The sequence below is a fragment of the Bos indicus x Bos taurus genome, chromosome 3 (assembly GCF_003369695.1).
Source record: "Bos indicus x Bos taurus breed Angus x Brahman F1 hybrid chromosome 3, Bos_hybrid_MaternalHap_v2.0, whole genome shotgun sequence".
In the NCBI taxonomy this organism is placed as follows: domain Eukaryota; kingdom Metazoa; phylum Chordata; class Mammalia; order Artiodactyla; family Bovidae; genus Bos; species Bos indicus x Bos taurus.
In genome coordinates, this window is record NC_040078.1 from 4,801,561 (window position 1) to 4,829,176 (window position 27,616).

A 27,616-nucleotide genomic window follows, 5' to 3' on the forward strand; every position below is an offset into this window, starting at 1 on the left:
AGCAACTGGACAGCAACAGCAAATCTCCCTGAGTTTGTTCAACTTCATTTGAACTTGAACTGTTGGTGATGCTATCTGACCATCTCACCTTCTACAGCTCCCTTCTTCTGTTGCCTTCAGTCTTTACAAGCATCAGGGTCTTTTTCCAATTTGTTGGCTCTTGGCATCAGGTGGCCAAAGTATTGGAGCTTCAGCTTCAGCATCAGTCCTTCCTATGAATATTCAGGGTTGATTTCCTTTAGGATTGACTGGTTTGATTTTTCTGCAGTCCAAGAGACTCTCAAGAGTCTTCCTCACGACATTGGTCATAGTACCTTTGAGTTGCACGCGCCCCTACGCCATGACAAGCCTGTGATACATGAAGCGGAAATACAAATTTTACCTTTGGTCAATGTACAATGCAGATCTTCTCCACTTTAATCATAATTACTTTAATCTTTAGAACTGATGTCAGTACACATTGATCTTTGTCCTCCCCCATTTTCTTTTCCTTAATCAGTTTGTCGATTAGCCACATGTTATTTTGTTTGATAAAATGTCTGTGTATATAGCTTATGTATCTAGACTGAAACTCCTTGTGACCTGAGAGGGTGCCTTGTTCTTTTTTATTCATAAATGTCTCAGGCATGATATGGATAATTAATAGATTTCCATAATTATTATTAGAAGACAGGTTTATGTATCATGCTTTTATCTATCATGATTATGTAATACCTTAACATGCTTACATGTTTGTGAAAATTAAATATTAGGCAATGGTTTATAATAGTGAAGGAACTCATTAGAAAATCCATGAATCATGATCCTAGAGACAAGATTTTTGTTATTTTAAGAGTGATGTGATATTGGGTTCATGACTTTCATTTTGTTTAAATATGTATAAGTCTATAAACCTGTAGGCTTTGCAGCTCATTAGAGACAGTAACAGTGCCAAGGAAGGCAGACAACTTTAGCTCAAATAAACAAATGGTTAGAGATGACAACAGAAATTTAAACAAAACTCTCATGACTCTCTTCACTCCTCTAGACATTGTTCTCTGTTCTGTTACCTCTAACATACATGCATTCACACAGTGTCATTCACAGACACTGCATCTCTTCAGCACAGAACAACTTTATATTCTAAAGGATAGTATTGTGTTTACCCACAGGTACAGGTTTCTGAAGATCCTCTACAAAATTATCATCACATTAACAAAGCAAAACTTCCTAGCTCTGTTTTGTATTTTGCAATATCAGCCCTGCTCTGGAAGCTGTTTAGATTTGCAGATCAATGGAGTAGAAGAAAAAACAAGACCAGGAAATGAGATGCAACCAGGAGCTGGAGGGTATCTGGGGAAAAGGAATGGTGAGTGGAGTTGAAGCTTAGTATCAGGGTCAACTAGGTCCATGAGGGTGATAGGATTTCAGAAACCACTGACAATTCTACAGTTTTTTTTATTTTTATTTTTTCACTTAAAAGGAGAAAACAATGTCTGGGCAAAAGTGCTATTTCAATTTAAATGTGTGAATGGGAGACATTATGTCTACATGTGTTAATCTGAGATGTGCTATGTAAGGAAGAACTGAAAGAGTCCCATTTTCTCTTCTTATGCCCCTGAATTTCTTAATCTATTTTTAGCTTTTGTCCTTTCAGCTCAGCCAGGAGCTGCCTTGAGACTCAGTCTATGGAAATGTGCTGGGCTCTGAACTGAGCTGTAAAGAATGAAGGTGAAGCTTTGAGCTGCTAGATTCATGGCTGGGCTTTTTACACACACATAAAATATGAATCTCAGTTGTATACAAAGCTGAACCCATCGTGCCAAAAGGATCCCAGTCAAGCAGGCCTGTAAAATGAAATCCTCTTGGACTAATTTAGGGAGACCTGAGTGATATAAATTGTGGCCTGCTCAAATGCAGGGAAAAAAACAAAAACAAAAACCCAACTTGAATACATGCTTCTCTCTTGGTGCCATTGGCAGCCCTGGAATATGAGCAATGGGAACAGAAAACAGACCCAGAAGTTAGATCTCAATTCATTTCCCAAATAAGTCTGCAGCTCCTTATTTATACTGGTCTTGTGGGCCTAATGAAACTCTCTTTTCAGTGGGAATTTAATATGGAGATAAACTTCAATAAATAAATGGCTTTGAGTTGGCTCAATTCTAATGCCTTTCAGTCTGGAATAGCCACTTCTCTGGAATTGGTATGCATAGAAGCAAAATGCTCGTAAAACCATTCTTGATAAAAGAATTAATTCACACAGAACACTGAGCCGGAACCTCTGCCTATCAGACGAAGATTTCTCTATTTCATTCGATTTTTCACTAACTGTCTTAGAGGTCTTTTGTTATCTGACTAGGCACAAATGCTCAAGGTCCCTCTGACCTTCTTAAGCAGGCACTTAATGGTTATTAGAGCAATTAAATACAGTTGTATGTAAAAAGATTTCAATATCTGTTTAAAAGATTTCAAGGAGTAGAAGATGTACTGCAAATAACATGTGTAACCTTGAAGATGAGTTTCATGTGAAGCAACATTCAGGCTCTTATCTCCTAGAATGCATTAATTTGTTAGGATTTGAGAAATGCATCATCTTCACACACTGGGACAGAGGATCTGAACTTTTCTGTAGAAGATAGAAGATAATTTCTGTGACTGCCATTTAGTTAAGTTTTTAGGGAAGGGTACTGATGTATTAAGTCACTGATGTATTAATTTAAAAAATTTATTTTTTCTATTTAACAACTATTTTTTGAGCATTAGCAAGTGTTTGGTGTGTTCATAATATTCCAGACCACGATCCTTTACTTGGTAAGTCAATTAATGTACAGAGAAGACAGCATAATCATGAATATTTTATCAAAAATTAGATTTCCACCTTCTTGCAGCACACATGAGAATCTAACAAATCATAATGTGCTTTTCTTTTCAATTTAAAAAACAGAACAAAAACCTCCAACTTTGTACAAATTGATGTGGCTTATTTCTCCAAGTGTTGGGTAATTTGCTCTCTTCCAACCTCACATCATTACAAGAGAGAATTAATGTTGTAATCAATTTATAAAGGGCTTCATAACTATTAAAAATGTAAGAGAAAATAGACATTGTTTTAAGAAACTATCTTATGAAACACTGAAAAACATATTTTATATAAATAGAAGAAAAAAATTGAACATAATATGAAAATACTTGCTTAAATTTTTTTTTTTTTTTTTTTGCTAAGGAATCAGTTTGCCAAAGGAAAATGTGAATCTCCAATGTATAGTTGCAATGTTGTTATATTCTAAAGATAGTTTAGTAAGCCAATGAAGAATTTTCAAGACTTGTTTACTGCTGAGATATGTGCTATGTAAATCCAAAAAGAACATTCCTCTAAAATAGAGATGATAATTTTTTTTCTTTGAGAGTCTCAAATGACAAAAGTTCTGCTTTTCCTCTAGAGTTTCTCCTTTTATAATTTCTATAAGAAAAGATAGTATTTTCTAATACACTTAATCAAAACTTAACTCTAGAGATTACTATGTTTATAAGGTTATTCTAATAGGACCTTTTACAAAAATGATGGGCCTGAGCCCTGTTTCAAGTTCAGAGTGTCAGGCCTAGCAGGTTGCTATAGCTTCAGGGCAAAGCCAGCTGTATTCTAGGACAGAAATGGGTGCCTGCTTACCAGAGTGATGAGAAGCATACTAAAGTCTTAGAAACCAGAGCTGTCACCTGTCAGCCTAGTATTACTTTGGAGTTTGAATCCTTGTGTTAATGACTTCTTTTTATGCTTTAGCCAGGGATGATGATAGATTTGATTTCGTTTTCCCGTGTTGGCAGTGGCTGTAGGAACTGCATCTTTAAGATTGTTTAACTGCTAAAATGATCAGTGGAAAAGAGTAATTGTTTAGCAATGTCTGTCATAGATCAGGGCTAGATTGTATCTGACAATCTTTTGAATTATCAATTTGGCCATATAAAGCATAAATACCTCCTAGAGAATGAACTTATGGTTGTGAGTGGAGGGTGAGAGGATTGGAGGATGGGGGAAGGATAGTTAGAGAGTTTGAGATTGACATGTACATGCGGCTATATTTAAAATGGATAACCAAAAAGGACCTATAGTATGGCACACTGAATTCTACTCAGTGTGGAGGGGAGCTTGGGGGAGATTGGGGGAGAATGGGTACCTGTATATGTATGGCTGTGTCCCTTTGCTGTTCACCTGAAACTTTCACAAGATTGTTAATCTGCTATGAGAAGTGAAAGTGAAAGTCACTCAGTCAAGTCCGACTCTTTGTGACTCCATGGAATATACAGTCCATGGAATTCTACCGGCCAGAATACTGGAGTGGGCAACCTTTCCCTTCTCCAGGGGATCTTCCCAACCCAGGGATTGAATCCAGGTCTCCTGCATTGCAGGTGGATTCTTTACCAGCTGAGCCACAAGGGAAGCCCAAGAATACTGGTGTGGGTAGCCTATCCCTTCTCCAGCAGATCTTCCCAACCCAGGAAATGAACGAGGATCTCCTGCATTGCAGGTAGATTCTTTACCAACTGAGCTAATCAGCTATACACCAATACAGAAAAAAAAAAAAAAAAACAGCATAAATACCTCCTAGAAGGGCATTTACTATGCCTATTACTTGGTCTGTGGAATCTTTTTTATTTGGGGAAGTATATTTATACACATGTTTCCTGTGGTCATGTATGGATGTTAGAGTTGGACTGTGAAGAAGGCTGAGTGCCGAAGAATTGATGCTTTTGAACTGTGGTGTTGGAGAAGACTCTTGAGAGTCCCTTGGACTGCAAGGAGATCCACCCAGTCCATTCTGAAGGAGATCAGCCCTGGGATTTCTTTGGAAGGAATGATGCTAAAGCTGAAACTCCAGTACTTTGGCCACCTCATGCAAAGAGTTGACTTATTGGAAAAGACTCTGATGCTGGGAGGGATTGGGGGCGGGGGAGAAGGGGACGACAGAGGATGAGATGGCTGGATGGCATCACTGACTCGATGGACGTGAGTCTGAGTGAACTCTGGGAGTTGGTGTTGGACAGGGAGGCCTGGCGTGCTGTGATTCATGGGGTCGCAAAGAGTCGGACACGACTGAGCGACTGATCTGATCTGATCTGACACGCGCATAATATATGTATATATGAACGTAGATATTTATAGACATTGTGAATATATAAATATATGTATTTTGCAAAGTGAACATATTAGTATAACTACCACCAGGATGGATTATTAGAACAGAAACAATATTACCAAACAATCTCTTAAGCTTCTTGTCCCTTTATTGTCACTGTTTATTCCCCTCCCCAATGACAACAGATTTTGACTTTTAACACATACAATAGATTTGTGTGTTCTGAAATATACATTAATGAAATCATACAAGATGTTTTCTCTTGTGCATGTCTTCTTTAGCTCAACATTATAATTGTAAGATTTACTCACTTGGCATGTGGCAACAGTTTATTTGCAATTGTATAATATTTTATTTTTTGAATATACCACAATGTATTATTACATATTATTGCTAATAACATTTGGTTTGTTTCTACTTTTGGGTTATTAACATTACTATGAACATTTTATGCGTGACTTTTGTAGCATACATACGTTTATGTTGGGCAGTAGAGTATGCTGCCCTACTCTATGCTTAAGAGTAGAATTGCTTGGTCATAAAGGATGCATGTATTCGGTTTTAATAAGTACTGCTAAATGGCTTTCTAAAGTATTCGTGTGAACTTATACAATCATCATAAATTTATAAGATACTCCACATCCAGTCCAATAATTTGTATTGGCATTTGTAAGATTGTGGTCATACTAGTGGATGTGTAGTAGAATCTTATTGCAGTTTTAACTTACATTTTCTGATGATTACTAATGGTGAGGATATTTTCTAATACTTATTAGCTCTTTGATATCTTTTTTTGTGTGTGAAATATCTAGTCAAGTCTATTGCCCATTTTTTCTTATTGAGTTGATTACCTCTTCCATATCTCATAGGAATTTAAGAATATACTCTAGGTATAAATCCTTTGTCAGATTCAAAAATCTCTCAAAATGTTTAATAATGTCTTCTGGAAATCAGCAGTACTTAATTTTAACAAAGTTAAATTTATCATTCTTCATTTATAGTTAATAATTTTTGTCCACATTAAGAAATCTCTTCTTACTCCAAAGACATGAAGCATGCAGATGTTCATATTCTGATTTATATACCACCTAGAATTGAGTGTTGTTATGTCTAATGTGAGGTAGGGGAAAAGATTTGAAATGAATATCAATTTAGTGGAAATGATAACACCATTTTTTTCTCATCGAATAGTGATGGTCTTAAGAAACTGTATCTGTCTTTTTCTGGTTTCTCTCTTGTAGTGTGCTCATCTATTGTCTATTTTGTATCAATACTACTTATAGGAGCTTTGTTATGTCTTAATATTCCATAGTCTAATTCTTGCAACTTTTTAAAGATTATTGTCACTGTTTATATTTTAATTTTATATTTTATAAAATATATTTTATATATATTTTAGAATCTTTATATTTTAATACACATTTTAGAATCAGCTTGTCAATTTTCGTATTAACACTTTCACATAGACACAGGGTATGTTAGGATTTCTATTTTAGTTTCATTGACTCTATAGATAAATTGGGTGGGAGCTGATATTTTTATTATATTGGATGATATGGCCTATTTTATCATTAATTCAGATATGGTTTCATTATTTGAAAAACAGCTTATAGTTTTCCATATAGAGATCTTGTATGTTTTCCTAGGTACATTTGTAGACTTAATGATTTTAGATAACACTGAAAAGTTAAAAGTTAAAAGTTTCACTTTCTAGTTTTTTTTGTTTTTAGAATGTAAAAATAAAATTAATATGCATACAATGATTTTGTACTCACAGAATGAGCTAAATTAAATTATTATAATAACTCTAGTAGTTTTATGTAGATTTTTAATAGATGAAAATGTTTTCAGATAATGATAATTCTACTTTTTCTATTCTATTTTTTAATCTTACTTTATTGGGTTAGCAAAGATCTCTGCTACAATGATAAGTAGAATTAGTGAGCATTCTTATTTTGCAATGCTTTTAATATTTCACCATTAGGAAGATATTTGCTGTTGGTTTTTTGTGCATATATGTTATCAGATTATGAAAGCTTCTGCCATTTCTAGTCTGCCAAAAGTTTTTTTTTTTTTTTTTTTTTGAATGCTTAGGTGTTGTATGGAACAGGCAAAGAAACCAGAGATCAAATTGACAGCATCTGTTGGATCATAGAAAAACCAATAGAATTCCAGAAAAACATCTACTTCGGCTTAATTGTGTCTTTGACTAAGTGGATAACAACAAACTGTGGAAAATTCTTAAAGGGATGGGAATATCAGATTACTTTACCTGTTTCCTGAGAAACCTGTATGCAGGTCAGGAAGTAACAGTTAGAACTGGACATGGAACAATGGACTGGATCAAAATTGGGAAAGAGTACATCAGGCTGTATATTATCACCCTGCTTATTTAACTTATATGCAGAGTACATCATATGAAAGGCCAGGATGGATGAAGCACAATTTGGAATCAAATTACTGGAAGACAAACATCAATAACCTCAAATACGCAGATGACACCACCCTTATGGCAGAAAGTGAAAACGAACTCAAGAGCCTCTTAACGAAAGTGAAAAAGGAGAGTGAAAAAGCTGACTTAAAACTAAACATTCAAAAAATGAAGATCATGACATTTGGTCCCATTACTTCATGGCAAATAGATGGGTAAACAATGGAAACAGTGAGAGACTTTATTTTCTTGGGCTCCAAAATCACTGCAGATGGTGACTGCAGCCATGAAATTAAAAGATACTTGCTCCTTGGAAGAAAAGCTATGACCAACCTAGATTGCATCTTAAAAAGCGGAGACATTACTTTGCCACAAAGGTCTATTTAATCAAAGCTATGGTTTTTCCAATAGTCATGTATGGATGTGAGAGTTGGACCATAAAGAAAGCTGAGCACCGAAGAGTTAATGCTTTTGAACTGTGGTATTGGAGAAGACTCTTGAAAGTCCCTTGGACTGCAAGATCAAACCAGTCCATCCTAAAGGAAATCAGTCCTAAATATTCATTGGAAGCAATGATGCTGAAGCTGAAACTCCAATACTTTGGGCACGTGATGTGAAGAATTAACTCATTGGAAAAGAGCCTGATGCTGGGAAAGGTTGAAGGCAGGAGGAGAAGGGGATGGCAGTGAATGAGATGATTGGATGGCATCACCAATTCAGTGGACATGAGTTTGAGCAAGCTTGGGACGATGGTGAAGGGCAGGGAAGCCTGGCAAGTTGCAGTCCATGGGGATGCAAAGAGTTAGACATGACTAGCAACTGAAGAGCAACCCAAATGCTGAGAAAATCTTATGATTTTTCTCCTTATTCTGAAGATGTGGTGTATCATAATGATTCTTCCTCAAACATTTGACAATCATACAGTTATAGAATAAATGATACACTTTTTTTTTTCTAACATTTTGGGTTTGATGGCATCCGGTCCTATCACTTCATGGCAAATAGATGGGGGAAATTTGTAAACAGTGTCAGATTTCATTTTCTTGGGCTCCAACATCAATGCAGACAGTGACTGCACCCAGAAATTAAAGATGCTTCAGTTCAGTCAGTTCAGTCACTCAGTCATGTCTGGCCACCTGGTATGAGGGCTACTCATATTAGCAAGAGTCCGAAATGCAGTACTTGGGTGCAATCTCAAAAATGACAGAATGATCTCTGTTCATTTCCAAAGCAAACCATTCATTATCATAGTAATCCAAGTCTATGCCCCAACCACTAATGCTGAAAAAGCTGAAGTTGAATGGTTCTATGAAGAAAATATGCTTACTCCTTGGAATAGTTATGACAAACCTAGACTGTATTGAAAAGTAGAGACATCACTTTCCTGACAAGGGTCTGAATAGTCAAAGCTTTGGTTTTTCCAGTAGTCATAGATGGATGTGAGAGCTGCACCATAAAGAAGGCTGAGCATTGAGGAACTGATGCTTTTGAACTGTGGTGTTGGAGAAGACTCCTGAGAGTGTCTTGGACTGTAAGGAGATCAAACCAGTCAATCGTAAAGGAAAGCAGCCCTGAATATTCTTTTGAAGGACTGATACTGAAGCTGAAGCTCCAATACTTTAGCCACCTGATGCGAAGAACTGACTCATTAGAAAAGACCTGGATGCTGGGAAAGATTAAAGGCAAGAGGAGAGGGGACGACAGAAGAGGAGATGGTTGGATGGCATCACCGACTCAACTGGACATGAGTTTGAGTAAACTCCAGTAGTTGGTGTTGGACAGGGAGGCCTGGCACCCTGCAGTTCATGGGATCACAAAGAGGTGGACACGACTTTGCAATTGAATAACAGAAATATTTTATATAAGGCATTTAACATTTACTTTTTGTAAGAGCTATTGGACTATTTTGTCATTGAAATTTTCCTTTCCTTTAAGGTCCTTGTCTAGCTTTGGTGTCAGCAAACCATAGAGGGACTTCCCTAGTGGTCCAATGGCTAAAAATCTGCTTTGCAATGCATGAGATGTAGGTTCAATCCCTTGTCAGGGAACTAGGATCCCACATGTTTCAGGGCAACTAAGCCCATGTGCTATAACTAGAGAGTTTGTACATGTCAACAAAAGCTCCCAAATGCCAAAGACCTTGTGCAGCTGAATAAATAAATGTTATATTAACAAAGAAACCATAGAATAAGTTATCTGGTAAGTATATCTTTTTATTTTCTTTGAAATTTGTTATTTAAAATACATAATTAAATTAATATTATATTTTACTTCTATGCTTAGAAGAATTCACCAGCAAGCCATATGAGCCTGGAGTTATGTTTGTGTGTACAAAGTTGCATTTTTCAAGCATTTCATCCATTTCATTAAAAATTTTCAAGTTTACTGGCTTGGAGTTATTCATGAGAACCACTTATTATTTTTTAAAAGTCTGTAAAAACTATAGAACCTATTGTATGTTTATCTTTTGTTCCTGATAATGGTAGTTTATACCTTGCCTTGCTTTTGTTTTTTCTTGATTGATCTTGCTAAGTACTTATCACTTCTATTAGTCTTAAAAAGGAAGAAAAAATGTTGTTTCTCTTGATTCTTCCCCATTGTTCTTAAAAAATTCATTGACTTGTGTTCTTCTTCCTCTTTTTTGCTTTTTTACTGAATTTTGCCTTTTTTTTTTCCCTCCAAGCTCCTTGAGATTGATACCTAGATAACGCATTTTCTCCATTACATATGTGTTTAAGGACTTACTAAATTTGCATTTAAGCTTAGCTCTGAATTCACCCCCTGAAATCTGATTAGTTATATTTTTACTTTCATTCAAAGTATTTTTTAATTTCCTTTAGGATTTCTATTTTGACCCTTGTGTTAAGTAGGAATATATTAGCTGATTTACAAACATATGAGGATTTTCTGGTTACTTTTGTTTTTATTTCTAGTTTAATTCCACTGTTGCTGGAGAATACACTATGTATAATTTCAATACTTTAAAATTTGTTGAGACTTGCATTATAGTTCCACATATGGTCAATTTTGGTAAATGTTCAGTTTACACTTGAAACAACGTGTTTCATGCAGGTATTGGATGCAGGATTCTCTGCATATCAATTAGGTGAAAGTGAAAGTTTCTCAGTTGTGTCCAACTCTTTGTGACCCCATGGACTATACAGTCCATGGAATTCTCCAGTCCAGAATACTGGAGTGGGTAGCCCTTCCCTTCTCCAGGGGATCTTCCCAACCCAGGGATCAAATCCAGGTATCCCGCATTGCAGGTGGATTCTTCACCAGCTGAGCTACTTGACTGTGTGGATCACAACAAATTGTGGAAAATTCTTGAAGAGATGGGAATACCAGACCACCTTACCTACTTCCTGAGAAATCTGTATGCAAGTCAAAAAGCAACAGTTAGAACCAGACATAGAACAAAAGAATGGTTCCAAATTGGGAAAGGATTTCATCAAGGCTGTATATTGTCATCTTACTTACTTAACTTATATGCAGAGTACATCATGAGAAACGCTGGGCTGGATGAAGCATAAGCTGGAAACAAGATTGCCAGGAGAAATATCAATAACCTCAGATATGCAGATGACACCACCCTTATGGCAGAAAGCAAAAAGGAACTGAAGAGCCTCTTGATGAAAGTGAAAGAAGAGAATGAAAAAGCTGGCTTAAAACTCAATATTCAAAAAAACTAAAATCATGGCATCCAGTCCCATCACTTCATGGCAAATAGATGGGGAAACATCAGAAACAGACTTTATTTTCTTGGGCTCCAAAATCACTGCAGATAGTGACTGCAGCCATGAAATTAAAAGACACTTGCTCCATGGAAGAAAATCTATGACAAACCCAGACAGCATATTAAAAGCTGACATTGCCCATAAAGGTACATCTAGTCAAAGCTATGGTTTTCCAGTACTCATGTATGGATGTGAGAGTTGGACCATAAAGGAAGCTGAGCACTGAAGAATTGATGATTTTGAATTGTGGTGTTGGAGAAGACTCTTGAGAGTCCCTTGAACTGCAAGGAGATCAAACTAATCAATCCTAAAGGAAATCAGTCCTAAATATTCATTAGAAGGACTGATGCTGAACTGAAGCTCCAATACTTTGGCCACCTGATGCAAAAAACAGACTCATTGAAAAAGACCCTGATTCTGGGAAAGATTGAGGGCAGGAGGAAAAGGGGCCGACAGAGGATGAGATGGTTGGATGGCATCACAGACTCGATAGACATGAGTTTGAGCAAGCTCCAGGAGATTGTTATGGACAGGGAATCCTGGTGTGCTCTAGCCCAAGGGGTTGCAAAGAGTCTGATACAACTGAGCAACTGAACTGAACTGAACTAAATCTTTGTTGTCTCCTATTTCAATCATATTCTCTCTATATCTGTCAAAATATTTTTAGTTTCCTAGTTGCTACCTTTCTCTCCTTCAATGCCCCTTAATAGGTATTCAGTTTTGTCTTTTTTTCCTTGATTAGTTTCTCATTTCAGTTTTTTTCCCCTGAAATTATCTTTTTCATCTTTTACTTCTCTATTTACCTATATTCAACTGACTCTCACTTCATTCCTTCCCTTTTTAAATTTCCATTTCTGTTCTAAGTTTTTTCAAAATATCTGTAAATACTTGTGTTGATATTTTAATACAGTTTAGAGTGTTGTGTAATTTCCTTTTCCATCACAATTTTTTCTTTCCTGTGTTTTTTTTGGGGGGGAGGGGCAGAATGGAGTTTTCATTACCTTATCATTCTTATTCTCCTTTTATGTTTTATTTTGGTACTAATTTTCAATAGATGAAGACTGTTTATAAATTTTTCCATGGAGAGGACTGGTGGTTTGATATAAGATTCATAGTCTAAGGTCTGACAAAACATTTCTGACAAAACGTGGTCGACTGGAGAAGGGTATGGCAAACTGCTTCAGCATTCTTGCCTTGAGAACCTCATGAACTGTATAAAAAGGCCAAAAGATATAACAGTGAAAGATGAACTCCCCAGGTCAGTACGTGCCCAGTATGCTACTGGAGAAGAGCAGAGAAATAGCTCCAGAAGGAATGAAAAGGCTGAGCCAAAGCAGAAACAGTGCCCAGTTGTGAATGTGTATGGTGGTGAAAGTAAAGTCTACTGCTGTAAAGAACAGTATTGCATAGGAACCTGGAATGTTAAGTCCATGATTCAACAAAAGGAACAAGTCAAGTGAACCTGGAGTAATAGGCAAGTTTGGCCTTGGAGTACAAAATGAAGCAGGGTAAAGGCTGACAGTTTTGCCAAGAAAACACACTGGTCATAGCAAAACCCCTCTTCCAACAACACAAAAGATGACTCTATACATGGACATCACCAGATGGTCAATACCAAAATCAGACTGATTATATTCTTTGCAGCTGAAGATGGAGAAGCTCTATACAGTCAACAAAAACAAGACAGAGAGCTGACTGTGGATCAGACTGTGAACTCCTTATTGCAGAATTCAGACTTGAATTGAAGGAAGTAGGAAATAGAGAAAACCACTAGGCTTTTCATGTATGATCTAAATCAAATCCCATGCGATTATACAGTGGAAGTGACAAATAGATTCAAGGGGAAAGGTCTGATAGACAGAGTGCCCAAATACCTGTGCATGGAGGTTTGTAACACTGTACAGGAGGTAGTGATCAAAGCCATCTCCAAGAAAAAGAAATTCATAAAGGCAAATGGTTGTCTGAAGAGGACTTACAAATAACTACAAAAAGAAGAGGAATGAAAGGCAAAGGAGAAAAGGAAAGATATACCCATCTGAATATAGAGATCCAAAGAAGAGCAAGGAGAGATAAGAAAGTCTTCCTAAGTGACTGATGCAAAGAAATAGAGGGAAGCTACAGAATGAGAAAGACTAGAGAGCTCTTCAAGTAAATTAGAGATAACAAAGGAAAATTTCAAGCAAAGATAGGTGCAATAAAGGACAGAACCAGTATGGACCTAAAATATAAGCTGAAGATACTAAGAAGATGTGGCAAGAATACACAGAAAAACTAAACAAAAAAGATCTTAATGATCCGGATAACCACGACGGTGTGATCACTCACCTGGAACCAGACATCCTAGAGTGCAAAGTGTGCCTTAGGAAACATCACTATGAACACAACTAGTGGAGGTGATGGGAATTCAGCTGAGCTATTTCAAATCCTAAAAGATGATGCTGTGAAAGTGCTGCACTCAATATGCCAGCAAATTTAGAAAACTCATCAGTGGCCACAGGATTGGAAAAGGTCAGTTTTCATTCTAATCCCAAAGAAGGGCAATGCCAAAAAATGTTCAAACTACTGCAGAATTGCATTCAATTCACATGACAGCAAAGTAATCCTCAAAATCTTCCAAGCTAGGCTTCAACAGTATGTGAATCGATAACTTCCAAAAGTACACACTGGATTAGAAAAGGCAATGGAACTAGAGATCAAATTGCCAACATCCATTTGCTCATAGAAAAAGCAAGGAAATTCCAGAAGAACATCCACCTCTGGTTTACTGACTACCCTAAAGTTTTTGACTGTGGATCACACAAAAAATGGAAAATTCTTCAAGAGATGGGAATACCAGATCTCTTTATCTGCTTCCTGGAAATCAGTATGCAGGTCATGAAGCAACAGTTAGAACCAATAATGGAACAACAGACTAGTTCAAAATTGGGAAATGAGTACATCAAGGCTATATATTGTCACCCGCTATATATTGTCACCCTGCTTATTTATGCAGAATACATCATGTAAAATGCTGGGCTGTATGAAGCACAAGCTGAAATCAAGATTTCCAGGAGAAATATCAATAACCTTAGATGTGCAGATGACACCACCCTTATGGCAGAAAGTGAAAAGGAACTGAAGAGTCTCTTGATGAAAGTGAAAGAGGAGAGTGAAAAATCTGGCTGAAAACTCAACATTCAAAAAATGAAGATCACGGCATTCAGTTCCATCACTTCATGACAAATAGATGTGGAAACAAAGGAAACAGTGAGAGACTTTATTTTCTTGGGTTCCAAAATCCCTGCAGATGGTTACTTCAGCCATGAAATTAAAAGACGCTTGCTCCTTGGAAGAAAATCTATGACAAGCCTAGACAATGTATTAAAAAGCAGAGACATTACTTTGCTGACAAAGGTCCATATAGTCAAATGTGTGTTTTTTCCAGTGTTCATGTATGGATGTGAGGGTTGGACCATAAAGATGGCTGGGCATTTAAAAAATGATGCTTTCTAACTGTGGTACTGGAGAAGACTCTTGAGAGTCCCCTGGACTGCAAGGAGAACTAACCAGTCAATCCTAAAGGAAATCAACCCTGAATATTCATTCACTGGAAGGACTGATGCTAAAGCTGAAACTCCAATACTTTGGCCACCTGATGTGAAGACCTGCTTCATTGGAAAAGACCCCGATGCTGGAGAAGATTGAAGGCAGGAGAAGGGGCTGGCAGAGGATGAGATGGTTGGATGGAATCACAGACTCAATGGACATGAGTTTGAGCAAGCTTCTGGAGATGATGAAGGACAGGGAAGCCTGGCATGCTGCAGTCCATAGGGTCACAAAGAGTCAGACATGGTTGAGTGACTGAACAATAGCAATAAGTTTAAGGTCATCCACTTCTGCTATTACAGTAAAGTAGAGTTCTTTATGGGCTTCTCTGGTGGCTCAAACAGTAAAGAATCTGCCTGCAATGCAGGAGACCTGGATTCAATCCTTGGGTTGGGAAGAATCCCCAGAGGAGGTAATGGCAACACACTCTAGTTTTCTTGCCTGGAGAATCCCCATGGATAGAGGAGCCTGACAGGCTACGGTTCATAGGGACACAAAGAGTTGGACATGATTGAGCGACTAAACACTGTCCAGCACATAGTTCTTTATCAATAGTCTTTGCTTTGTGGGGATGGGTTTTGGAGGAAAGAAGCATGTGTCCTTTAATGTTAAATTCCTTGATATATTTTGTTTTGAGATATTTTATTTTCTCTTCTTTTTCCCTCATTTACCAAGTACTCTTCAAAGCTTCTGCTCCCTTTTTCACCCTCTTGTACAAAGTGTTACCCTTTCAGGACAGGATCCTCAAGTCTCAGATGAAGTTTATGAGTCTTTCCCCTGTAATTTTATTTGAGTTCCTACTGCTTTCACACTTAGGGAGGACTTTCTCTTTATAAAGACTGACTTACTGCAGTTTCAGATCTGATATTATTTCCATTCTCCTCTGTTATGCGCATTTGTGTATGAGTGTGAGTTGCACCTGCCTTAGCGCAGCAGCAGCTTGGGAGGAAGCTCACCAGGGTCTGGGGTTTATTTTCCTACTTGCAGGTGATTTGAAACTTCTGAATTTCCTTATTATATTAATTTATGAGAGAATACAATTGTTTTGTTATTATTGATAATTTTCTTGAGGGGATATAATAGGAGATTCAGATTTACACCACATGCATTGCCTTGGTTACCTAGAAACCTAGCTGTTATTTTTCTTAGCACCTTAACGATATCAATCTGTTTTCTTGTTTCCCGTATTTGTTTATAACAGTCAATTTTTAGTCTTTAATGTTGCTCCTTTGAAAGTAATGTGTTCTTTTATTTTTAATACTTTCAAAATTTTCTTTGTCTTTTTCTTCCAGAAATTTTACTCTGAATGTCCTAAATGTTATTTTCTTTTTCTTGCTTAGATTTGCAGAGATTCTCCCACATAATGTTTGTTGCCTTTTGTCAGTATAAAACGTTTCTGATCAGTATCGCTTTTTATATTGTTTATTTCCCATTTGCCCTGTTCTCTTTTTCTGGGATTCCAAGTGAATTTATTTGACTTTTCTACCATACTACATATTTTTCTTTTCTCACTTCTGAATTTTCTAACATTTTCTTTTTTGTATTGATCTGGATGTTTTCAGCTGATGTATGTCCCAGTTCACTAATCCTTCCTCTTGCTGTGATTAAATATTGTTTTACTCACCAATGAAGTATAAGTTTTCATTAAATTTTACTTTTTAGCTTTAGAATTTCCATTCGATCCTTTTTTTAAAAAAATAGCTTTCCTGTGGCAACATATTTTGTTAAGCATATTAAAATAGCTATTTCACAGTGTGTGCTGTGGCTCCCTCCAACACCTAGTCATGTTCATGTTTCTTCCTTTTTCTTTCCTTTTCTGGGATTGAGTTGCTAGAGAGAAGGTAAGACTGGGAAGGAGTCTGGATGGGGGGGGTCCAGATCATTTCCAATTAGCATAATTAGTTATACTTTGTTATATGATATGCTTAAATATACCATTTTGCTGTTTGTTTTCTATTTGGCTGATATTTTCTTAGTTATAATATATGACCCTAACAGGATACTTTCATTTCATCCTTCTCACTCTCCTATCCTCGGTGTTATTTTAATCATTCATTTTACTGTTACATATGTTACAGACCCATGAATATACTGCTTTACATAGTCACTGACTTTTAATGAAAATTTTAAAATGACTAAAAAGAGAGAATTTTATATGTAATTTATATTTGCCATTTTAGAGCTTTTCTTTCTTCCTACCTTCTTTCCTACCTCTCTTCCTTTCTTCCTTTTTAAGTTTCTTTTGGCTTTGTGGCATATGGGATCTTTGTTCCCCAACTGGAGTTTGAACCAGCACCCCCTGCATTGGAAACACAGCATCTTAACCACTGAACCATCAGAGAAGTCCCTTTTCTTCTTTCCTCCTTCCCTCCCTCCCTTCCTTCCTTTCTTCCTTCCTTCATTTCTTTCTCCGTTCCTTCCTTCCTATCTACCTACCTAGATCCAAGTTCCCCTATAGTGTCTTTTTCTTTCTGTATGAAGAATGCCTTTTTATGTTTCTATTAGCAAATGACATGAAGGCTTAATTGTTAACTAGTTCTTGTTAATATGACATCTTATACCTGATGAGTCAGTTTGTTTTGTCAGGATGGCAGGTGGAGAATAGTCTAGGAGATGAAGCAGTGCATTGAGAAGGCATACCTCAGCAGAAAAGTACTGCAGAGACTGCTAGGAGAAAATATACTTTCTGCATGTAACAGTAAATATATTTTCACTTTTTGAAAGTTAGACAAATGAGAATGGCAAGAGATAAAAACTAAAAGTGATTCTAGAGAAAGTTTGCTATAAATTGTCACAGTGAATATATCTTCATTTCTTTGCTTTTACTTTAGACCCTAATCTGTAGACTTCATATTAGCATGCTTCAGGATTCCAAATCAAACTTACAATTCAGTTCTTCGCATGATAATTTGTATAATGTTCAATGAATATCTGATGAACGGACACATGAATAAATGGGTCAGACTTGAAGACTCTAGAAAAAGCTCCTTTCCTTCCTGTTCAGGCAAAATACAAAGGATCTGAATGAAAAAAAATGTCCCCTCCCCCCTGCCTTTTTTTTTTTTCTGTTGTCAAAGGAGGAAGAAGGGAAAGGTTGAGATTATGGATACATGGTAGGTAGTAGAGTCTGAATGAAAAAGAGGGCTCTCTAGGACTCTTCAAGCATTATTGCCCTACATTGATTTCTGAAATTTTGAAAATGCAATTCATCTTTCAAAAACCAACTATTCGTATAGCAAAACACATACCTTAGAGAAGGCAACTAACAAAAATTTAGTTGCCATATTGTAAGATTGGGAGAGAAGTTGATAGATACAAATTTAGCAATTTAAATAGAACCTAATAAAAAGAATCAATTTAAACTGTCACTGAATATAAAACTATTTGCCCTTTTTTGAAAAGGAAGCCAAAAAGAATCAAAGACAATGTAAAGAACTCACATATAAAACTCCCTGTAAATGATAATAGTGAAGGTTTCTTTTATATTTTTATTTATGTGACTTTTCTTATCAGATTAATTTGCTTAAAGCAGTATTTTGTAGAGCTTGGTTTTTCTCTGCTGGGTTCTCACACCCTAATACCAAAACCTGACAAAGATCCCACAAAAAAAGAAAACTACAGGCCAATATCACTGATGAACATAGATGCAAAAATCCTTAACAAAATTCTAGCAATCAGAATCCAACAACACATTAAAAAGATCATACACCATGATCAAGTGGGCTTTATCCCAGGGATGCAAGCATTCTTCAATATCCACAAATCAATCAATTATATACACCACATTAACAAATTGAAAAACAAAAACCATATGATTATCTCAATAGATGCAGAGAAAGCCTTTGACAAAGTTCAACATCCATTTATGATAAGAACTCTCCAGAAAGCAGGAATAGAAGGAACATACCTCAACATAATAAAAGCTATATATGACAAACCCACAGCAAACATTATCCTCAAAGGTGAAAAATTGAAAGCATTTCCTCTAAAGTCAGGAACAAGACAAGGGTGCCCACTTTCACCACTACTATTCAACATAGTTTTGGAAGTTTTGGCCACAGCAATCAGAGCAGAAAAAGAAATAAAAGGAATCCAAATTGGAAAAAGAAGAAGTAAAACTCTCACTGTTTGCAGATGACATGATCCTTTACATAGAAAACCCTAAAGACTCCACCAGAAAATTACTAGAACTAATCAATGATTATAGTAAAGTTGCAGGATATAAAATCAACACACAGAAATCCCTTGCATTCCTATACACTAATAACAAGAAAACTGAAAGAGAAATTAAGGAAACAATTCCATTCACCATTGCAACGGAAAAAATAAAATACTTAGGAATATATCTACCTAAAGAAACCAAAGACCTATATATAGAAAACTATAAAACACTGGTGAAAGAAATCAAAGAGGACACTAATAGATGGAGAAATATACCATGTTCATGGATTGGAAGAATCAATATAGTGAAAATGAGTATACTACCCAAAGCAATTTATAGATTCAATTCAATCCCTATCAAACTACCAACAGTATTCTTCACAGAGCTAGAATAAATAATTTCACAATTTGTATGGAAATACAAAAAACCTCGAATAGCCAAAGCTATCTTGAGAAAGAAGAATGGAACTGGAGGAATCAACCTACCTGACTTCAGGCTCTATTACAAAGCCACAGTTATCAAGACAGTATGGTACTGGCACAAAGACAGAAATATTGATCAATGGAACAAAATAGAAAGCCCAGAGATAAATCCACGCACATATGGATACCTTATCTTTGACAAAGGAGGCAAGAATATACAATGGATTAAAGACAACCTCTTTAACAAGTGGTGCTGGGAAAACTGGTCAACCACTTGTAAAAGAATGAAACTAGACCACTTTCTAACACCATACACAAAAATAAACTCAAAATGGATTAAAGATCTCAATGTAAGACCAGAAACTATAAAACTCCTAGAGGAGAACATAGGCAAAACACTCTCTGATATACATCACAGCAGGATCCTCTATGACCCACCTCCCAGAATATTGGAAATAAAAGCAAAAATAAACAAATGGGACCTAATTAAATTTAAAAGCTTCTGCACAACAAAGGAAACTATTAGCAAGGTGAAAAGGCAGCCTTCAGAATGGGAGAAAATAATAGCAAATGAAGCAACTGACAAACAACTAATCTCAAAAATATACAAGCAACTCCTACAGCTCAACTCCAGAAAAATAAATGACCCAATCAAAAAATGGGCTAAAGGACTAAATAGGCATTTCTCCAAAGAAGACATACAGATGGCTAACAAACACATGAAAAGATGCTCAACATCACTCATTATCAGAGAAATGCAAATCAAAACCACTATGAGGTACCATTTCACGCCAGTCAGAATGGCTGCAATCCATAAATCTACAAGCAATAAATGCTGGAGAGGGTGTGGAGAGAAGGGAACTCTCTTGCACTGTTGGTGGGAATGCAAACTAGTACAGCCACTATGGAGAACAGTGTGGAGATTCCTTAAAAAACTGGAAATAGAACTGCCTTATGATCCAGCAATCCCACTGCTGGGCATACACACTGAGGAAACCAGAAGGGAAAGAGACACGTGTACCCCAATGTTCATCGCAGCACTGTTTATAATAGCCAGGACATGGAAGCAACCTAGATGCCCATCAGCAGATGAATGGATAAGAAAGCAGTGGTACATATACAGAATGGAGTATTACTCAGCCATTAAAAAGAATACATTTGAATCAGTTCTAATGAGATGAATGAAACTGGAACCTATTATACAGAGTGAAGTAAGCCAGAAAGAAAAACACCAATACAGTATACTAACGCATATATATGGAATTTAGAAAGATGGGAACAATAACCTTGTGTACGAGATAGCAAAAGAGACACCGATGTATAGATCAGTCTTATGGACTCTGTGGGAGAGGGAGAGGGTGGGGAGATTTGGGAAAATAGCATTGAAACATGTATAATATCATGCATGAAACGAGTCACCAGTCCAGGTTCGATGCACGGTACTGGATGCTTGGGGCTGGTGCACTGGGATGACCCAGAGGGAGGGGAGGGGAGGGAGGAGGGTGGAGGGTTCAGGATGGGGAACGCGGGTATACCTGTGGCGGATTCATTTTGATATTTGGCAAAACTAATACAATTATGTAAAGTTTAAAAAAAAAAAAAAAAAAAGATACATTGCAGCAGGAGTTCCAAAAGAACTTAGGGGAAAATGCTAAGTGGGCCCTGAATCAAACTTCAGGTTTCAGGGAACTTACAACAACCAATAACCCCCCACTATCATAAACATTGTTACTCTTTAAGTGCACAAAATTTCACCATTCTTCCAAAAGTTAGAAATTGTAGCTGAGGATCTTAAGTGAATCACTGCTTAATGATCTGTTCAAACTTATCCACATATAGGTAGAGGCCAAAGTCAGAAAAATCATTGTTTTTTTTTTTTTTTTGCATGTGCCATCAGTATAAGCACATAATTAACTAGGATGCTCTTTTGGCTTTTGATTTAGTTGTTTTCAGAAAAGATAGTAAAAATCTCTTAGAGAGATTGTATAGGTTTAAAGAATAGCACAGAAAGGAGATTCTTAAAGATCATTAAGTGGAAAGTTAAGTTTTGCGTATCTTGTTCAAGAATAGTGAAGTGGTTTGCCATTCCCTTCTCCAGTGGACCACATTTGGTCAGCGCTCTCCACCATGACCCATCCATCTTGGGTGGCCCTACATGGCATGGCTCATAGTATCATTGAGTTAGACAAGGCTGTGGTCCACGTGATCAGATTGGTTAGTTTTTGTGACTGATTTTCATTCTGTCTGCCCTCTGATGGAGAAGGATAAGAGGCTTATGGAAGCTTCCTGATGGGAGAGACTGACTGAAGGGGAAACTGGGTCTTGTTCTGATGGGCAGGGCCTTGCTCAGTAAATCTTTAATCCAATTTTCTGTTGATGGGCCAGGCTATGCTCCCTCCCTGTTGTTTGACCAAACTATGGTGGAGCTAATGAAGATAATGGCGACCTCCTTCAAAAGGTGCCATGCGTGCACTGCTGCACTCAGTGCCCCCAACCCTGCAGCAGGCCACTGCCCATGCACGCCTCTGCCGGAGACTCCTGGATACTCAAGGGCAAGTCTGGGTCAGTCCTTGTGGGGTCACTGCTCTTTTCTCCTGGGTCCTGGTGCACACAAGGTTCTGTTTGTGCCCGCCAAGAGTCTGTTTCCCAGTCCTATAGAAGTTCTGGCAGCTCTGCGGTAGGGTTCATGGCGACCTCCTCCAAGACAGCTTATGCCATACCCAGGTCTACTGCACACAGAGCTCCTGCCCCCGCAGCAGTCCACTGCTGACCCGTACCTCCACAGGAGACAGTCAAACACAGTTCTGTCTCAGTCTCTGTGGGGTTTCTGCGTCCTAGTTTGCACAAGGTTATTTTGAGCCTTCTGAGCATTGCTGGCGGGAATGGCGTTTGATTCTAAATGCAGTTTCGCCCCTCCTACTATCTTGCTGGGGCTTCTGAGACATCAGAAAAAACATATACTTCTGCTTTATTGACTATGCCAAAGACTTTGACTGTGTGGATCACAACAAACTGGAAAATTCTTAAAGAAATGGGAATACCAGACCACCTGACCTGCCTCCTGAGAAATCTGTATGCAGGTCAAGAAGCAACTGTTAGAACTGGACATGGAACAAGACTGGTTCCAAGTCTGGAAAGGACTATGTCAAGGCTGTATATTGTCACCTTGCTTATTTAACTTATATGCAGAGTACATCATGAGAAATGCTGGGCTGGATGAAACATAAGCTGGAAACAAGATTGCCGGGAGAAATATCAATAACCTCAGACACGCAGATGACACCACCCTTATGACAGAAAGTGAAGAAGAACTAAATAGCCTCTTGATGAAAGTGAAAGAGGAGACTGAAAAAGCTGGCTTAAAAGTCAACATTCAGAAAACCAAGATCATGGCTTCCGATCTCATCACTTCATGACAAATAGATGGGGAAACAATGAAAACAGTGACAGACTTTATTTTTTTTTGGCTCCAAAATCACTGCAGATGGTGACTGCAGCCATGAAATTAAAAGACGCTTGCTCCTTGGAAGAAAAGTTATGACCAACCTAGACAGCATATTAAAAAGCAGAGCCATTACTTTACTAACAAAGATCTGTTTAGTCAAAGCTATGGTTTTTCCAATAGTCATGTAAGGATGTGAGATTTTGACTATAAAGAAAGTTGAGTGCCAAAGAATGGATGCTTTTGAACTGTGGTGTTGGAGAAGACTCTTAAGAGTCTCTTGGACAGTGAGGAGATCCAACCAGCCCATCCTAAAGGAAATCAGTCCTGAATATTCATTGGAAGGAGTGATGCTGAAGCTGAAACTCCAATACTTTTGCCACCTGATGTGAAGAGCTGACTCATTTGAAAAGACTCTGATGCTGGGAAAGATTGAGGGAAGATGGAGAAGGGGATGACAGAGGATGAGATGGTTGGATGCCGTCACCAACACAATGGACATGAGTTTGAGTAAGCTCCGGGAGTTGGTGATAGACAGGGAGGCCTGGCGTGATATAGTCCATGGGGTTTCAAAGAGCTGGACATGACTGAGAGACTGAACTGATCTTATTCAAAGCCATATAAAGAGCTAAAAGTTTTGTGTTATTCTTGGGGAAATTTTCCATACTATAGTAAAATGAGTTTAAAGTGTTTTTTTAAACTTAATAATATTGGCAAAACTATTCTGAAGAAGAAACAAAAGAGTCTATTTGAATTGAGAGGCACTGGGATGTTTGTGAAGTAGTTTCAGCAATGCAGTGCTAATAAAACAATCAATGGAATGCAAGAAGCAGGTCAAGTCAAATATATATAACATTCAATATTTGACAAAACTAGCATTTCAAAAAAGTATAGACATTCCAATAACCTGATTGTTGATATTGAATAGTTGGAAAAATTAGAAAGCTCAATTGCTTACATCAAATAATACACCAAATTGAATTACCAATATATCCAGTGTTAGAGCTTCCCAGGCAGTGCTACAGAACCCGCCTGCCAATGAAGGGGACGTCAGAGGTGTGGGCTCGATACCTGGACTGGGAAGAGTTCCTATAGGAGGGCATGGCTACCCACTCCAGTATACTTGCCTGGAGAATTCCATGGACAGAGGAGCCTGGCAGGCTACAGTCCATGCGGTCACAAAGAGTGAGACATGACTGAAACGACTCAACGTGCATGTATACAGTGTTAAACAAGAAAATTATTTAAAAAATGTACCTTCATAATCAGAACAGATGATAGGACAATTAAATAGCATAAGATAGAATAATTATATTATGATATATACAGACCATAAAATTTTATACAAATATTAAATTTTTAAGCTTCAGCAGAATATATAATGACATGAGAAAATAGTCATGCCTATTGCTAAGTGACTTGTGTAGAATCTCTTCAAAATAATATTGTTGTAACTACATCTGTATTTCCAGAAATATATATACCAGTGGCATATTTTTAAAAATAAAATTCTGCTTTTAATATTAGATAATTAATAGTTGTGTGTTCTATAATCAAAATTCTATTAATAGACACAAAAAAATCAAGAAGTAGCAAAAATGTAACAATTATTACATCTAAGTGATAACAATAAAATAATTTTGTCATTGTTTATTATATTTTACAAATTTTATATAATAAATGATTTTTATAATGAGGTAAAATCCTTTCTGATCCTAATTAATGTGTGTAATATGTGTATAGAAAAGAACTGTGAACAAACACACAAATATAGTCTTGATATTTTCTCGGTAGTGAGGTTTTTCTGAGGATTTAAATTTTCTTCTTTATACTTTCTGGTATTTTCTATTTTATATATTTATTTTTTTTTTAATTTTATATATTTAAAAAGATCTATGTATAATAAGAAAAATAAGTGTTATTTAAGTATCCTCACTATGTCGTGTTTAGGTATTACTTAACATTATATGGTAGAGTTTTTTTTTTTTTTGTACTTACATTCTGTAACAAGAAGCAGAGTTTTTCTGCATGAAGGTAGTGAGTGTTTGTGTATTTAAATTACTAATCAATTAAAGCACCCTTAAGAGATTGCAATTCTTGCTGGAATGGAAATGTTAAGGCCTGATGTGAAACAGAAGAGAAATGTTATGATTGCCAAACAGTTAATCATAGAGGGTCCCACTGGGACAAGGGAACTTATTTCATACTCATTCCCCTATTTTTACTTCTTTTGGTGAGTGGAAAAATAGGAAAGACAGGAGCAGAAAAGCCAAAAAGATTGTATGGATGGTCATACTTTTATTTAACTCTGTTTAATGAGTGGGGACGAGTTGATGGCTGACATACATCAAAATAGCATACAAATAACTGAGGAAACAAAAACCAGCTGAAAGTTGCATACACGCTACTAGGAGGTCACCTAACCTCAATCTAGGCTGGAATCCTAGAACAGTGTTAGCAGAAATTTTGACAGGATATAAAATTCTAGGTGAGTGGTAAAAAGTGACACTTTCAACATTCTGTATAAAGCAAGGTTAGATTAAACACAGGTTGATAACTTTTGAAGACTAATTCAAAAGGAACCCAATTATACTGAGGGTTTCTTGGTTAGCTGGCTCTGTGGTAGTATCAAATTCTTTTTTCACTTTTTAAACTGTGGCAGAATATATATAACATACCTTTTTCATTTTAACCGTTGTAAATTGAGGTATAGTTGCTTTACAATACCGTGTTAGTTTCTGCTGTACAAAAAAGTGAATCAGCTACATGTATACGTTTTAACCATTTAAAAATGCACGTCAGTGGTATTAATTATATTCACAGTGCCCTGCAACTATCATGACCATCTCCCTAAACAGAAATTCTGTAACCATTAACTTTCCAACCTCCCATCCCCGCAGTGTCTAGTAATTTTTAATCCACTTTCTGCCTCTATGAATTTACCTATTTTAGGTACTTCATGTAAATGGAATCATATACTACTTGTTCTTTTATGTCTGGGTTATTTCACTGAGCACAGTGTTTTTAAGGTACATTAATGTTATAGCTTGTGTCAGAACTTTGTTCCTTTTCTATTGTAAATATGTAACACATTTTCTTTATCCATTCATCTGCTGATTTGACATTTGGGCTGGTTCCACCTTTAATCTGTTGTGATTAATGACACAATAAATATTTGTTTATAAAAGTACGTTAGACTCCCTGCTTTAATTCTTCTGGTTATGTACCTAGGAGCGGAATTGTTGAGTCACAGGGTAATTATGTGTTTAACATTTTGATGAACCACCCTATTGCTTCTTATAGTAGCTGCACTAATTTATATCACTACCAGCAATGTATGAGGATTACAATTTCTCCATATTCTTAGCAACACTTGTTATTTTAAAAAATGATTATTATAGGTATCCTACTAAGTATGAAGGTGGTGTATCGTTATGGTTTTGATTTGCATTTTCCTAATGATTAGTGATGTTGAACATCTTTTCACATGCTTACTGGCTATTTGTATATCTTCTTTGGAGCCTGTCTATTGAAGTCCTTTGTTCATTTTTTATAAACTGTGTTTGTCATTCTGCTGTTGAGTTGTAGCAGTACTTTTATATATTCTGAATACTAAAACTTTATCAGGTATATTATTTAGAAAATATTTTCTTTGTTTCTGTATGTTATTTTTTCACTGTTTTGTGTCTTTTGATGCACAAAGTTTTAAAATTTGGTGAAGTCAAATTTATTATTATTTTTTTCTTCTATTGCTCATGCTTTTGGTGTAATATCTAAGAATTCATGGTCAAAAACAAGGTCATGGAGATTTATCCATATGCTTTCTTCTAAGAGTTTTATGACTTTAGCTGTTATATTTAGGTAATTGCTCCATTTTGTGTAGATTTTTTGTGTATTACATGAAACTGGAATCCGACTTCATTCTTAGTCATGTGGAAGTCCAGTTGTCCAAGCAACAGCTGCTGAAGAGATTCTTCTTTCCCTATTCAATGGATTTGTCACTCTTGTAAAAAAAAAAAAAAAAAAATCAGTTGGCCATAGATGTATGGCTTTATATCTGGATTGTCAATTTTATTCCATTGGTCTTTATGCTATTTTATACTATCTTGTTTATGGTCACTTTATCATATAAATGTTGAAATTGAGAAATGTGAATTCTTCTAACTTTGCTTTTCTTTTTAAATATTACTCTAGCTATTTGAAGTCCCTTGCAATGCTATATGAATTTGAAATTGGCTTTCCCATTTCTGCAAAGAGACTTGGAATTTTGATAGAAACTATATTTAATCTATAAGTCACTTTCAGTGGTATTAACAAGTTAGCAATATTAAGTTTTCCTATTCATAAACCGCAGGGGATCTGTCCATTTATTTAGGTCTTCTTCGATTTCCTTCAGTTTTGTGGTTTTCATTGCACAAGTCTTTACTTCCTTGCTTCAAGTGTTGTCTTTTAAAATAAAGTGATACATATAAAATATTATCACTATTAAAAATGAAAACAAAATGAAAGTAACTGAATTGAAAAGCTGACTAGTTTCTTCACTGGATAAGCCTATGTTATAGGCAGCTGGCTGTTCAGACAAGGATACTTCAAGTCTCTGTGGAGTTTATAAGCTCAAACTCATAATGAGCTAATAAAAGGTGTCTCTGCTATAATATAGAGAGTCAGCAAGCCTAATTACATCTTTCTTGAATTTCTGAGGATATGAATATTTCTCAGTGAG